This window comes from Muntiacus reevesi, chromosome 15 (assembly GCF_963930625.1).
Source record: "Muntiacus reevesi chromosome 15, mMunRee1.1, whole genome shotgun sequence".
NCBI classification, from domain to species: domain Eukaryota; kingdom Metazoa; phylum Chordata; class Mammalia; order Artiodactyla; family Cervidae; genus Muntiacus; species Muntiacus reevesi.
In genome coordinates this window covers 43,141,758-43,153,251 of record NC_089263.1, presented here as the reverse complement: position 1 = coordinate 43,153,251, position 11,494 = coordinate 43,141,758, and the positions used below count along the sequence as shown (strand labels likewise).

The 11,494-nt window shown below is 38.9% G+C and overlaps 1 pseudogene; it reads left to right on the top strand.

Annotated features, from left to right (window-relative positions):
* Nucleotides 1-298: 298 nt before the first annotated feature.
* LOC136147022 (tigger transposable element-derived protein 1-like) lies at nt 299-2,185 on the top strand (annotated as a pseudogene).
* Nucleotides 2,186-11,494: the final 9,309 nt, after the last annotated feature.

Genomic DNA, 11,494 nt, shown 5'->3' with positions numbered 1-11,494 from the left:
AGTAAGTCTATTGATGCCATTTTCCCAACAGTATTTGCTCACTTCGTGTCTCAGTATCACATTTCATAATTCTCAGAATATTAAACATTTCCATGGCTATTGTGTTTGTTATAGTGACTTGTGATCAGCGATCTTTGACGTTATTGTTCTGGGGCATCCCAATCTGCGCCCATATAAGACAGCAAACTTAACCCACAAGTGATGTGTGTTCTGACTGCTGCACCTATCTCTCTCCCTTTCCTCAGGACTTCCTATTCCTTGAGACAATTTTGAAATTAAGCCAATTAATAACCCTACAATGACCACTAAGTGTTCAAGTGAAAAAAAGAAGAGCTGCTTATCTCTCACCTTAACTTAAAAGCTGGAAACAATAAGCAAGGAAGGCACATCCAAACCAAGAAAGGCCAAAACTAGGCCTCTTGGGCCAAACAGTTCACCAAGTTGTGAATACAAAGCAAAAGTTCTTGAAAGATTTTTACAAGTGCTGCTCCAGTGAACAGATGAATGATAGGAAATCAAAACTGCCTTATTATTGATAAAGAGAAAGCTTAGTGGCCTGGAGAAATCAAACCAGCCACAATATTTCCTTAAGTCAAAGCCTAATCTACAGCAAGACCTCAACTCTCCTCAGTTCTAGAAAGGCTGATGAAGAAGGTGAGGAAGCTGCAGAAGAAATGTTTAAAGCTAGCAGAGTTAGCTCATGAGATTTAAGAAACATTCAATTGCAAGGTGAAGCATCAAGTGCCAATGAAGAAGCTGTAGCAAGTTATCCAGAAGATCTAGAGAAGATCATCAGTGAAGGGGGCTACACTCCACAATAGATTTTCAAAGCAAGCCAAATAGGCTTCTGTTAGAAGAAGGTGCCATCAAGGACTTAGCCAAAGAAGAGAAGTGAATGCCTGGCTTTAAAGCTTCAAAGTACAGGCTGACTCTCTTGTTAGGGGCTAGTGCGCCTGGGGACTTGAAGTTAAAGTCAATGCTCATTTATCATTCTGAAAATTCTATGGATTAAGAATTATGCTAAAGCTACTCTGCATGTGCTCTGTCAATGGAACCACAAAGCCTGGAAGACAGCACATCTGTTTACAACATGGTTTACTGAACATTTTAAGCCCACTGTTGAGACTAACTGTTGAAAAAAAAAGATTCCTATCAAAATATTGTTGCTTATTGATATGCACCTGGTCACCCAAGAGCTCTGATGGAGATGGACAATGAGATCCATGTGTTCATGTCTGCCAACACAACTTCCATCATGTAGCCCTTGGATCAAGGGGTAATTTCGACTTTCAAGTCTTATTCTTTAACATACATTTTGTAAGACTATAGCTGCCATTGGGCTTCCCAGGTGGTGCAGTGGTAAAGAATCTGCCTGCCAATGCAGGAGACGCAAGTTCGATCCCTGGGTCACAAAGATCCCTTGGAGAAGGAAATGGCAATGCACTTCAGGATTCTTGCCTGGAAAATCCCCTGGAGAGAGGAGCCTGGCGGGCTATTGTCCACAGGGGCGCAAAGAGTCAGATACAACTGAGCATGCACATATAGCTGCCATAGATGGCGATTCCTCTGATGAATAAGGGCAAAGTATATTAAAAAACCTTCTGGAAACAAGAAAACCATTTTGCATGCCATTAAGAACATGATTCATGGGAAGAGGTCAAAATATCAACCTTAACAGGAATCAGGAAGAACTTGATTCCAAATGTCATGGGTCACTTTAAGGTGTTCGAGACTGCACTGGAGGAAGTCACGGCAGATGTGACAGAATTAGCAAGAGAACTAGAATTAGAAGTGGAGTCTGAAGATGTGACTGAATTGCTGCAATTTCATGACAAAACGCTAATGGATGAGGAATTGCTTCTTGTGGATGAGAAAAGAAAGTGTTTTCTTGAGATAGAATCCACTCCTGGTGAAGATGCTGTGAAGATTGTTGAAACGACAACAAAAGATGTAGAATAGTATATAAACTTAGTTGACAAAGCAGTGACATAGTTTGAGAGGACTGATCCCAGTTTTGAAAAAAAATCTACTGTGGGTAAAATGCTATCAAACAGCATTGAATGCTACAAAAAAAGAAATAATAATAACTTGTGAAAGGAAGAGTCAGTTGATGAGGTAAACTTCACTGCAGTCTTATTTCAAGAAACTGCTACAATCACTCCAGGCTTCAGCAGCCACCACCTAGATCAGACACCATCCATCAACACTGAGGCAAGGCCCTCTACCAGAAAAAAAGTTCTAACTCACTGGAGGCTCAGATGGTGCTTAGCATTTTTTAGCAATGAAGTATTTTTTAATTAAGGTAGGTACATGGTTTCTTTACACGTACTGCTACTGCACACTTAGTAGACTACATGTGCCGTGTGCTCAGTTGTGTCCAACTCTGTGTAACCCCATGGACTGTAGCCAGGCTCCTCTGTCCCTGAGATTCTCCTGGCAAGAATACTGGAGTGGGTTGCCATTTCCTCCTCCAAGGGATCTTTCCAACCCAGGGATCAAACCCACGTCTCCTGTGTCTCCTGCATAGCAGGCAGATTCTTTACCCACTGAGCTATCAGGAAAGCCCTGATAGACTATGGTATAGTGTAAATATAACTCTTTTTAGGTACTGGGAAACCAAAAAATTCAAGTGACTTGTTTCACTGCATATTCACTTTTTTGCAGTGGTCTGGAAGGGAATCTGCAGTATCTCTGAGTTGTGCCTGTACTACAGTGATGTACATGGTACTTTACTACATGTTTAAAAATGTATTATCCTTCACCGTGGTACTCTAAAGAGAAGCCTAGTTGAGTTTATTCACTTTGCTACTCAGTCTCAGAGTTTCAGATTTTTCAAGTCTGAGGAGGATTCTGAGCATCTCTGCATTTTAAAATCCCATAGGTAGGTATGATGTGCAGCCATGGTTGAGAATTACTGACTTACAGGACCTTAAATGTGGACATTATGGTCATAAATATCATATGATATCACTTGTATGTGGAATCTTAAGGTACAAATGAACTAATCTGCAAAACGGAGTTACAAATGTAGAAAACAAATTTATGGTTACGAGGGGGTAAAGGGCAGGAGGGATAAAATAGATAACTAATAAGACCTCGGGAACTCTACTCAATACTCTATACTGACCTATACAGGAAAAGAATCTTAAAAGAGTGGTTATATGTATAATTGATTCACTTTGCTATACACCTGAAACTGAATCAGCATTGTAAGTCAACTGTCCTCCAATAAAAATTTAAATAAATAAGAAATTATGGTCATAATTGATAACAACATCTTTCACTAAGAGTAGAAATAAACTGGACAAATAAGTCTCAAATTACTTCAGAAACACCAACTTAATACAGAAATTAGAGGGGCTTTGTAAACCAAAAATTCCAATATAGTAAATGCTAATGATCGTAATGATGGCAAAATGGCTGAGTAGGCAATTCCAAGCTCTCATTCCCCCACTGAAACATTGAAAAACAAATAGAAATTGTCAGCATCAACTTTGACAGGACTCTGGAAAACAAAGGTTTGTCTTTTTCTCAACCAAGAAAAAGACAACTTGCAAACTAAGAAGGCTTTGTGACCTTTCTACTTATGCTTGCCTCACCCGCAGCCCAGCATGAGGGCAGCGTTGAAACAGCAGTAGCCCATGTTCCTAGTGTGGACTCTGGTCCTGGGTTCCAGGAAAAGCAGACATTATTTGCGAATTATTGTTTATGTCTATTCCAACTTGTGTGAGGCTACCTGAAGAGCCAAATCAAGTGCTTGTCTCTGTTTGGACTGAGAACTCAGGCCAGAAAACCTGAATATATTGTTCAAAAAAAGCTGCAAAGCATACAAATAACCCACAGACATCTGGGGTAAAAGATTAGGGTCCAGGCAGGCATACAATAGACCACCCAAACTTTGGAGGAAAAACTGAAAGAGGTTTTAAGGGAAATTAGGACATTCAAAAATACCCAAGGGTATTTACTACTGAGCAACTGGTGCTCAGTGGTAAAGAACCCACACAATACAGAAGACACCAGTTTGATCTCCAGGTCGGGAAGATCCCCTGGAGAAGGAAATGGCGACCTACGCCAGTATTCTTGCCTGGGAAACCCCAGGGACACAGGAGGCTGGTGGACTACGGTCCCCTGGGTCACAGTCAGACATGACTGAGCGACTAAACAATACAAGGAATACTCACAGGAATTTAGCAAGTCACACACATGTAGAGGGAAAGACATGCTCAGAAAATACTTGAGAAGACGCTAAATTTTCATCTCAGGCTGACTGTCAAGGTAAGCCTGGATAAGTGTTGGAATGTCCTAGTTCAGAGCCCATCAGCAAAGACTGGGAGAGGCATTTGGCATGGATTTTTGGTCTTTTTTTTTCCTGTGGTGGTGGGGATCATTTTTTAAATTTTATATCTTAGCCTTCAGAGAAATCTCTGAAGGAACGGAGACTTCAAGGACCACAGATGACAAGATATATAGTCTTTGCAAAAATCATTCAGGAATGTCACTAAACAGTAGACTGCTACAGCCTCCAATAGTCAAAAAATAAGAACCAGTACATCCTAGAGAAGGCGTAAAAGCTGGTTTCCAGGTTATCCCATTATAATATTCAAATACCCAGTTTTCAACAAACAAGGCAAAGAAACAGGAAAGTATAGCCCATCCCTTTAGAATAAAATAACTGGGCCAAAACCAGCCTTGATTTTGGACTCTCTAGCCTAAGACTTTAAAACAATCTTAAATAAACTCAAATCACTAAAGCAAAACATGGCCAAAGAACCAAAGAAAGTCAGGTAAACAACATATGAACAAAATGAGAATATCAATAAACGAAACAATTATAAAAAGGAAACAAAGGTATTCTAGAACACGCTCTATGACCAGGAGTGTATCTTTAATGGCTAGCTAGGACGAATGCCGCAGTCCATAATGAACAGGAGGAGGGTAACGAACCACCTCCGGAAGGCCTGCCCTAACAACCCATCTAGCCTTCCTCCAGATTTTGAGCTGATCCTCAGCTCTGACTTTGGAGAATAAGATTTGTTCCATGCCTTTGAGAATTCATCGGGCCCTGCTCTCAAGTTTTTTGAAGTTAGAAGTAAGCACAAGTAGGGACCCAGAAATGGGATCGGAGAGCCCCCAAAGCCCATGGTCATCAGTGCCCAGACTTCAAGAATTTTAGAGGAGAAAGACTGATGACAGCCATCAGTGCAGCAGAACAACTTTGAGTCAATACGGATCACAGATACAACCTTAGATATATCTCACTGGCTTGATTAAATCCCTAAAAGGTGAATTCTGTTTTATGGAGAAAGAACCGTGGGACACAGAAAGAGGTCACTTGGTGCGACCAGCAGAGTAAGGCGGTGTGTCATGTAATCAGATCTCTCAGTCCAGGGGTTTTCTGGTGCTTTTTAAATTGGCCTGCTGAGAATTCCTTCAGTCTCCCCAACTAAATAAAAGAGGATCATAACGCATTAGGATCGTGAGAATTAACAAAAGGCATCATTTGATGATTTGACTTCTGAGAAGAGTCAAATAGAAATACCATTAGTAACACTGGGTTGAGAAAGATGTAATAAACCACAAAGTCCTAGTCAGAACGTGGGAATGAAGTTGTGCCTCTTTTTCCCTACTGTCTGGTATTATATTCCCATAAGAAGGTTAATTGCATTAATAGCAGTTACAACCACAAGGGAACACTGAACTGAATGGTGGGTGCTCTGATAACTTCTGAATGAAAGAAAGGGCCACAGCCTCTAAAGGAGTCACCAGTCATTCAAGAGTGAGGCAGCTGTCTTATCTCTCAGGACACACCAACCATCAAGATAATCTGAGAGCTACTGCTGTTTGCAGCTGAGTGCCTGTGAAGTTGACAAATAGCTTGTGTGAGTGCTGCCTGTGTGACTAAAAAGAGACAAGAGAGGCAAGTCACAGAGCCAAGAGTGACCTTTCCCAAGAGACCCATTATGATGCAGGGCCATTATCAGCCCAATGATTCCCACACATACAATAAAATCCACTGTTTTATTAACACAGCGGATTTTATTAAATCCTAACAGAGTGGGGAGGAGAGTAGATTTCCTTTTGTTTTCCTCCTGTATCTGTCATCATCTCTGCAAAAACAACTGTTTCTGCCATTGTGACAGTAAGGCCATTGGAATACCTGCAGGTATTAATACTAATCTTACATTTTTTGGAAATAGTAACAGTTGCTATATTAATGCAGAATAGGTAGAAGCCTCTCAGGAAACAGCACCTGGAAAGAAAAAAATTTTACCTTCTTTGCTGAGGATGATATAATAGTATTGATAGTTAAAATTTGTAAAGCATTTTACAATTTTTGAAACATTTGTCTGAAACGTTCCTTCATCTGAGCTTCAAAATATTTCTCTTCTGTGTAACCTGCGCCAAGTTCCCTAACTCTCATTAGTTTAGTTCCCTCATCTGTGAAAAGGGGATACCATTTACGTCACAGAATTGTTGTGAGGATAAAAAAGAGTGCATGTAAAGTGTTTAGCCCGATGCCTGCAGTGAAGCAGCACTGAATTCTAGTTCTCAGCACTTTGCCACACTAGCCTTCAACATGAGATCGCTAAGCTCATGAGGACCAGATCTGAGTTCAGAACCCAGGTCTTCAGACTGCCCTGTTGTGCAAAGGAAAGCAAGAGAGAAGGAGGAGTAGTCTACTTTACACATGTCATGTGCATATGCTTGATCTCATTTCCATGTTTCATTGGATCCAACTGGTCAAACAATAATTAGGATTGACACGGTATAAAGAAAAGTTCATCTAAGTTCATCTCTCTTTACGCCCCCAACCTTCCCATAGCTTGTAAGTTTCCTTTATTCCAGTTTGGTGTCTGCAACATTAAACTGTAGTGTCGGAGAAGACTCTTGAGAGTCCCTTGGACTGCAAGCAGATCAAACCAGTCAATCCTAAAAGAAATCAGTCTTGAATATTCATTGGAAGGACTGATGCTAAAGATGAAGCTCCAATACTTTGGCCATCTAATACAAAGAACTGACTCATTTGAAAAGACCCTGTTGCTGGGAAAGATTGAAGGCAGGAACAGAAGGGGATGACAGAGGATGAAATGGTTGAATGGCATCACCAACACAATGGACATGAATTTGAGCAAGCTCCAGGAGTTGGTGATGGACAGTGAAGCCTGGAGTGCTGCAGTCCATGGGGTCGCAAGGAGTCGGACATGACTGAGCAACTGAATTGAACTGAACTGAACATCAAAAGAAATGAAAAGTAGTTCCACATTAGACTCTCAACTGGAGAGAGATTACCTTTAAAGCATTCACATAAAGGAACTATGAGATAGCCAACTCTGTAATTGAAATGAGAAAATGTCAGTCCAACAAAAATTATTATTATTGATTGAGTTTTATTCTTAACACCAGCATAGTGCCTATCTATGCAAAGTACAAAACCTTCATTTGTTGATATCTAAGATTAAAATCAATAAAATTATCTATAATCTATGCTTCTCAGGTTTGCCTCTCTGTAGTAGATCAAACAAGAGTAATTAGGTTTCTGCCTGACTAGCAGGGGGATAAAACTGTTTCATTTTGGATCAAAATCTTCCTGGTGGATAGATTAAACTTTCTTCCTTTACCATCATGATGGAGCAATTGCTTCTGTGTTTCATTTGGTTCAAAGTATCAAAATGTCATTCTACAATTCTCAGTAGAAAGATGTCACCAAAGTTTGATTCTTATTCTAGATTTAAGGCTTATTCTTTCACTTTCTTCCAAAGTTCTCTCCTGGATAGCATATTTAATACATGATAATATCAATCTTCTTAATTGTTAATGGCAGTTTTCCTTATTTTAATAAACACAGTGATAAGAATGGGAACTACTTCTTCAAAATTTAGAAAATGTTTTCACACACATCATCTCATCTGATCCTTATAGATTTTAGGAAGTAGATAGTGCAGATGTTAATTTTACAAAGGAGGAAGGTTAAGAGATTCAGAGAGGCTAAGTAATTTGCCTAAAATTTCCCAGCCAGATAGTACTGTATTACATCATGTCATTACTGGATTACATCATGTCATATCATGGTAATACAGCTCTTCAACAGAGCACAGAAAGACATCCTGTGTTATCTGGTCATGAAATTATAGCAACACCCAAAGAAGAGCTTAAGTGTGACCACCTACATGTGCATTATGTAGGTGACCAAAAGATGGCACTGATTATAACCTTGCATACGCATTTATGTAATCTGTATATTAAATAGTATATGCTATGAACAATCTTGAGATTTTTTAGTGATGGCTGCAATTAAATTTTTAATAAAAATAGCTTTTTTTCTGATTCTAAAAATGATATGTTTCTCTCCTACTAATAAAACAGAAAAAATCAAAGAACAAAGTACAGCATACCTGAAATTCCAGAACCTAAACCTTTGCTCCTTTTAGAATCTCTCAAAGGGTATATGTAGGCATGCATGCTCATGCACACACACATACTCACACACACACAGCTTTATACAGCTTTATATAAACAGCACTATGTAAAAAGCTACCTGGCATATTTTTTACTCAACATCTTAAATATTTTTCCATGTCAATACGATATCTACTTAACCATTTTTAGCTATTGAGAGTACACAATGCAGAGATGTACCCTTTCTTTCATTTTTAAGTCATTTCCACTCTGTATTACAAACTACAGTGTGATGACCATTTAGGATACATTCCTAAAAGTATTACTAAATCAGAGGGTGTTCTAATTTAAGATTATGATACATATTGCCCTCTTGCCCTCTAGAAATGTTTCAGTTTGTACCCACATTGACAGTGACTGAGGGCAAATTTCCCCATACTCTCTCACTGATGTCAGAATTTGCCAAAGAATTTTTACCTTTTCCCATCTGAATAATGAAAAATATCTTATCATTGTCATTTTCATAATTTTGATAATTAGTAATGTCAAGCGAATTTTGTATGTCTTTGCCCTATTTAATTTTTTTGTTTTGACTTACTTTTTTGGCTTTTGTAATGTTTTATAGGTATATCCATTTTTTAATATATAGAAATATTTTATAATTACAAAAGCAACTCTTTTATATGTTTCAGATATTATATCTTCCTTCTTTATTTTAATAATCTAGAATTTATGTTACTACTTTTTTTAGCAATCTGGAATCAACTTATTATTTTTGCAGCGTTGCTAACTTAGAAAATGTTGCCTTAAGACCATTTGTTAAAAATGACCTTTTTATCATATACCAAATTCTCATATATTTCTACATCTCATTTATTTATTTAGGCTATGATGTGGCTCATAGGATCTGGTTCTCCAACCAGGGATTGACCCTGGGCCCTCAGCAATGAAGTCCTAACCATTGAACTGCCAGGGAATTTCTTTCCTATATCTAATTCAGATTTTTTTCCTTCTGAATCATTGATCTCTCTATACTTTCTGTATCAATATCAAACTACTATAATTTTTATGGTAGGTATATATTTACTATTTTGTAGTCACGTACCTGTATGCGGGTCAAGAAACAACAGTCAAAACCAGACATGGAACAACAGACTGGTTCAAAGTTGGAAAAGGAGTATGTCAAGGCTGTATATTGTCACCCTGCTTATTTAACTTATACACAGAGTAAATCATGCGAAATGCCCAGTCTGGATGAAGCATAAGCTGGAATCAAGATTGCCGGGAGAAATATCAATAACCTCAGATACGCAGATGACACCACCCTTATGGTAGAAAGCGAAGAGGAACTAGAGAGCTTCTTGATGAAAGTGAAAGAGGAGAGTGAAACAGCTGGCTTAAAACTCAACATTCAAAAAACTAAGGTCATGGCATCCAGTGCCATCACTTCATGACAAACAGCAGGGGAAAAAGTGAAAGCAGTGACAGATTTTATTCTTGGGCTCCAAAATCACTTATATGGCAACTGCAGCCATGAAATTAAAAGACACTTGCTCCTCGGAAGGAAAACTATGACAAACCTAAACAAAATATTAAATCCATGTAGTCAAAGCTATGGTTTTTCCAGCAGTCATGTACAGATGTGACCGTTGGACCATAAAGAAGGCTGAGTGTCAAAGAATTGATACTTTTGAATTGTGCTAGAGAAGACTTGAGAGTCCATTGGACTGCCAGGATATCACACCCATTAATCTTAAAGGATATCAACCCTGAATATTCATTGGAAGGACTGATGCTGAAGCTAAAGCTCCAATATTTTGGCCACCTGATGCAAAGAGCTGACTCATTGGAAAAGACCCTGGGAAAAAATGCTGGGGAAAAATTGAAGGCAGGAGGAGAAGGGGACGACAGAGGATGAGATGATTGGATAGGATCATCATCTCAACAGACATGACTTTGAGTAAACTCCAGGAGATAGTGAAGGTCAGAGGAGCCTGGCATGCTACAGTCCATTGGGTCACAAAGAGTCAGACATGACTTAGTGACTGAACAACAATGACAACAGAAGTTATGTAATACCTTATCATTTTTCTTTTATATAAGCTTCCACTATGAAATTCATTTTGTCACCTCACATTGATTTCATTGCATTTATGAATTGCTAGCGAGGATTAGCTTCTATAATATTGAACCTAGAAAACAAATACATATCAGGAGGGGGTGGTTACATAAAGTTCATTCATCTATGCTTACAAAATTTTATATATATACATATAAATGTGCAGCTGTAGTAGTTGTATGGAAGACTCGGTAAGACATAATTTAGTTTTTTAAAATAGGTTTCACATATATATATATTATCATATGTGAAACGAATCGCAAGTCCAGGTTCGATGCATGAGACAGGATGCTTGGGGCTGGTGCACTAGGATGACCCTGAGGGATGGGATGGGGAGGGAGGTGGGAGGGGGGTTCAGGATGGGGACACATGTACACCCATGGCTGATTCATGTCAATGTATGGCAAAAACCACTACAGTATTGTAAAGTAATTAGCCTCCAATTAAAATAAATTAATTTATATTAAAAAAACTAAATAAAATAGGTTTCAGGAATTCTACTTCTGGTAAGACAGAATAGTCATACTTATCCCTATTCCTTCCTCTAAGTGCAAGTGAAAGCACTGAGCATTATATTTAAACAAACATAAGAAGACGCAGTAAGGCAGAAAGAAGACAAACTGGCCAAAACCTTGACATATATGGTATGTATCCCCCCGATTTTCTCTTGCCTCATATGTCCCAGACGTGGAGCTCAAGAAACTGGCGAGCTGGAAATGCCAACAAGCGCAGACAAAAATAAAGGCCCAGCAAAATCTTTTCTCTATAGTCAGAGATCCAGAAACACAGCAGACACAGAAATCTTTTAGACAATAATTGCTCTTCTCCAGCCAAACACTACAGAAAAAAATTGTGATCCCACCTCCACTGATGCCAACAAGGTCTAATAGGAAGCCTAGACTTCCAATCTCAATAAGCTTTAACAAAGTGCCCAATACCCTCTCCAGGATGATGTCAGAGGAGGCAGAGCGGAGGGTC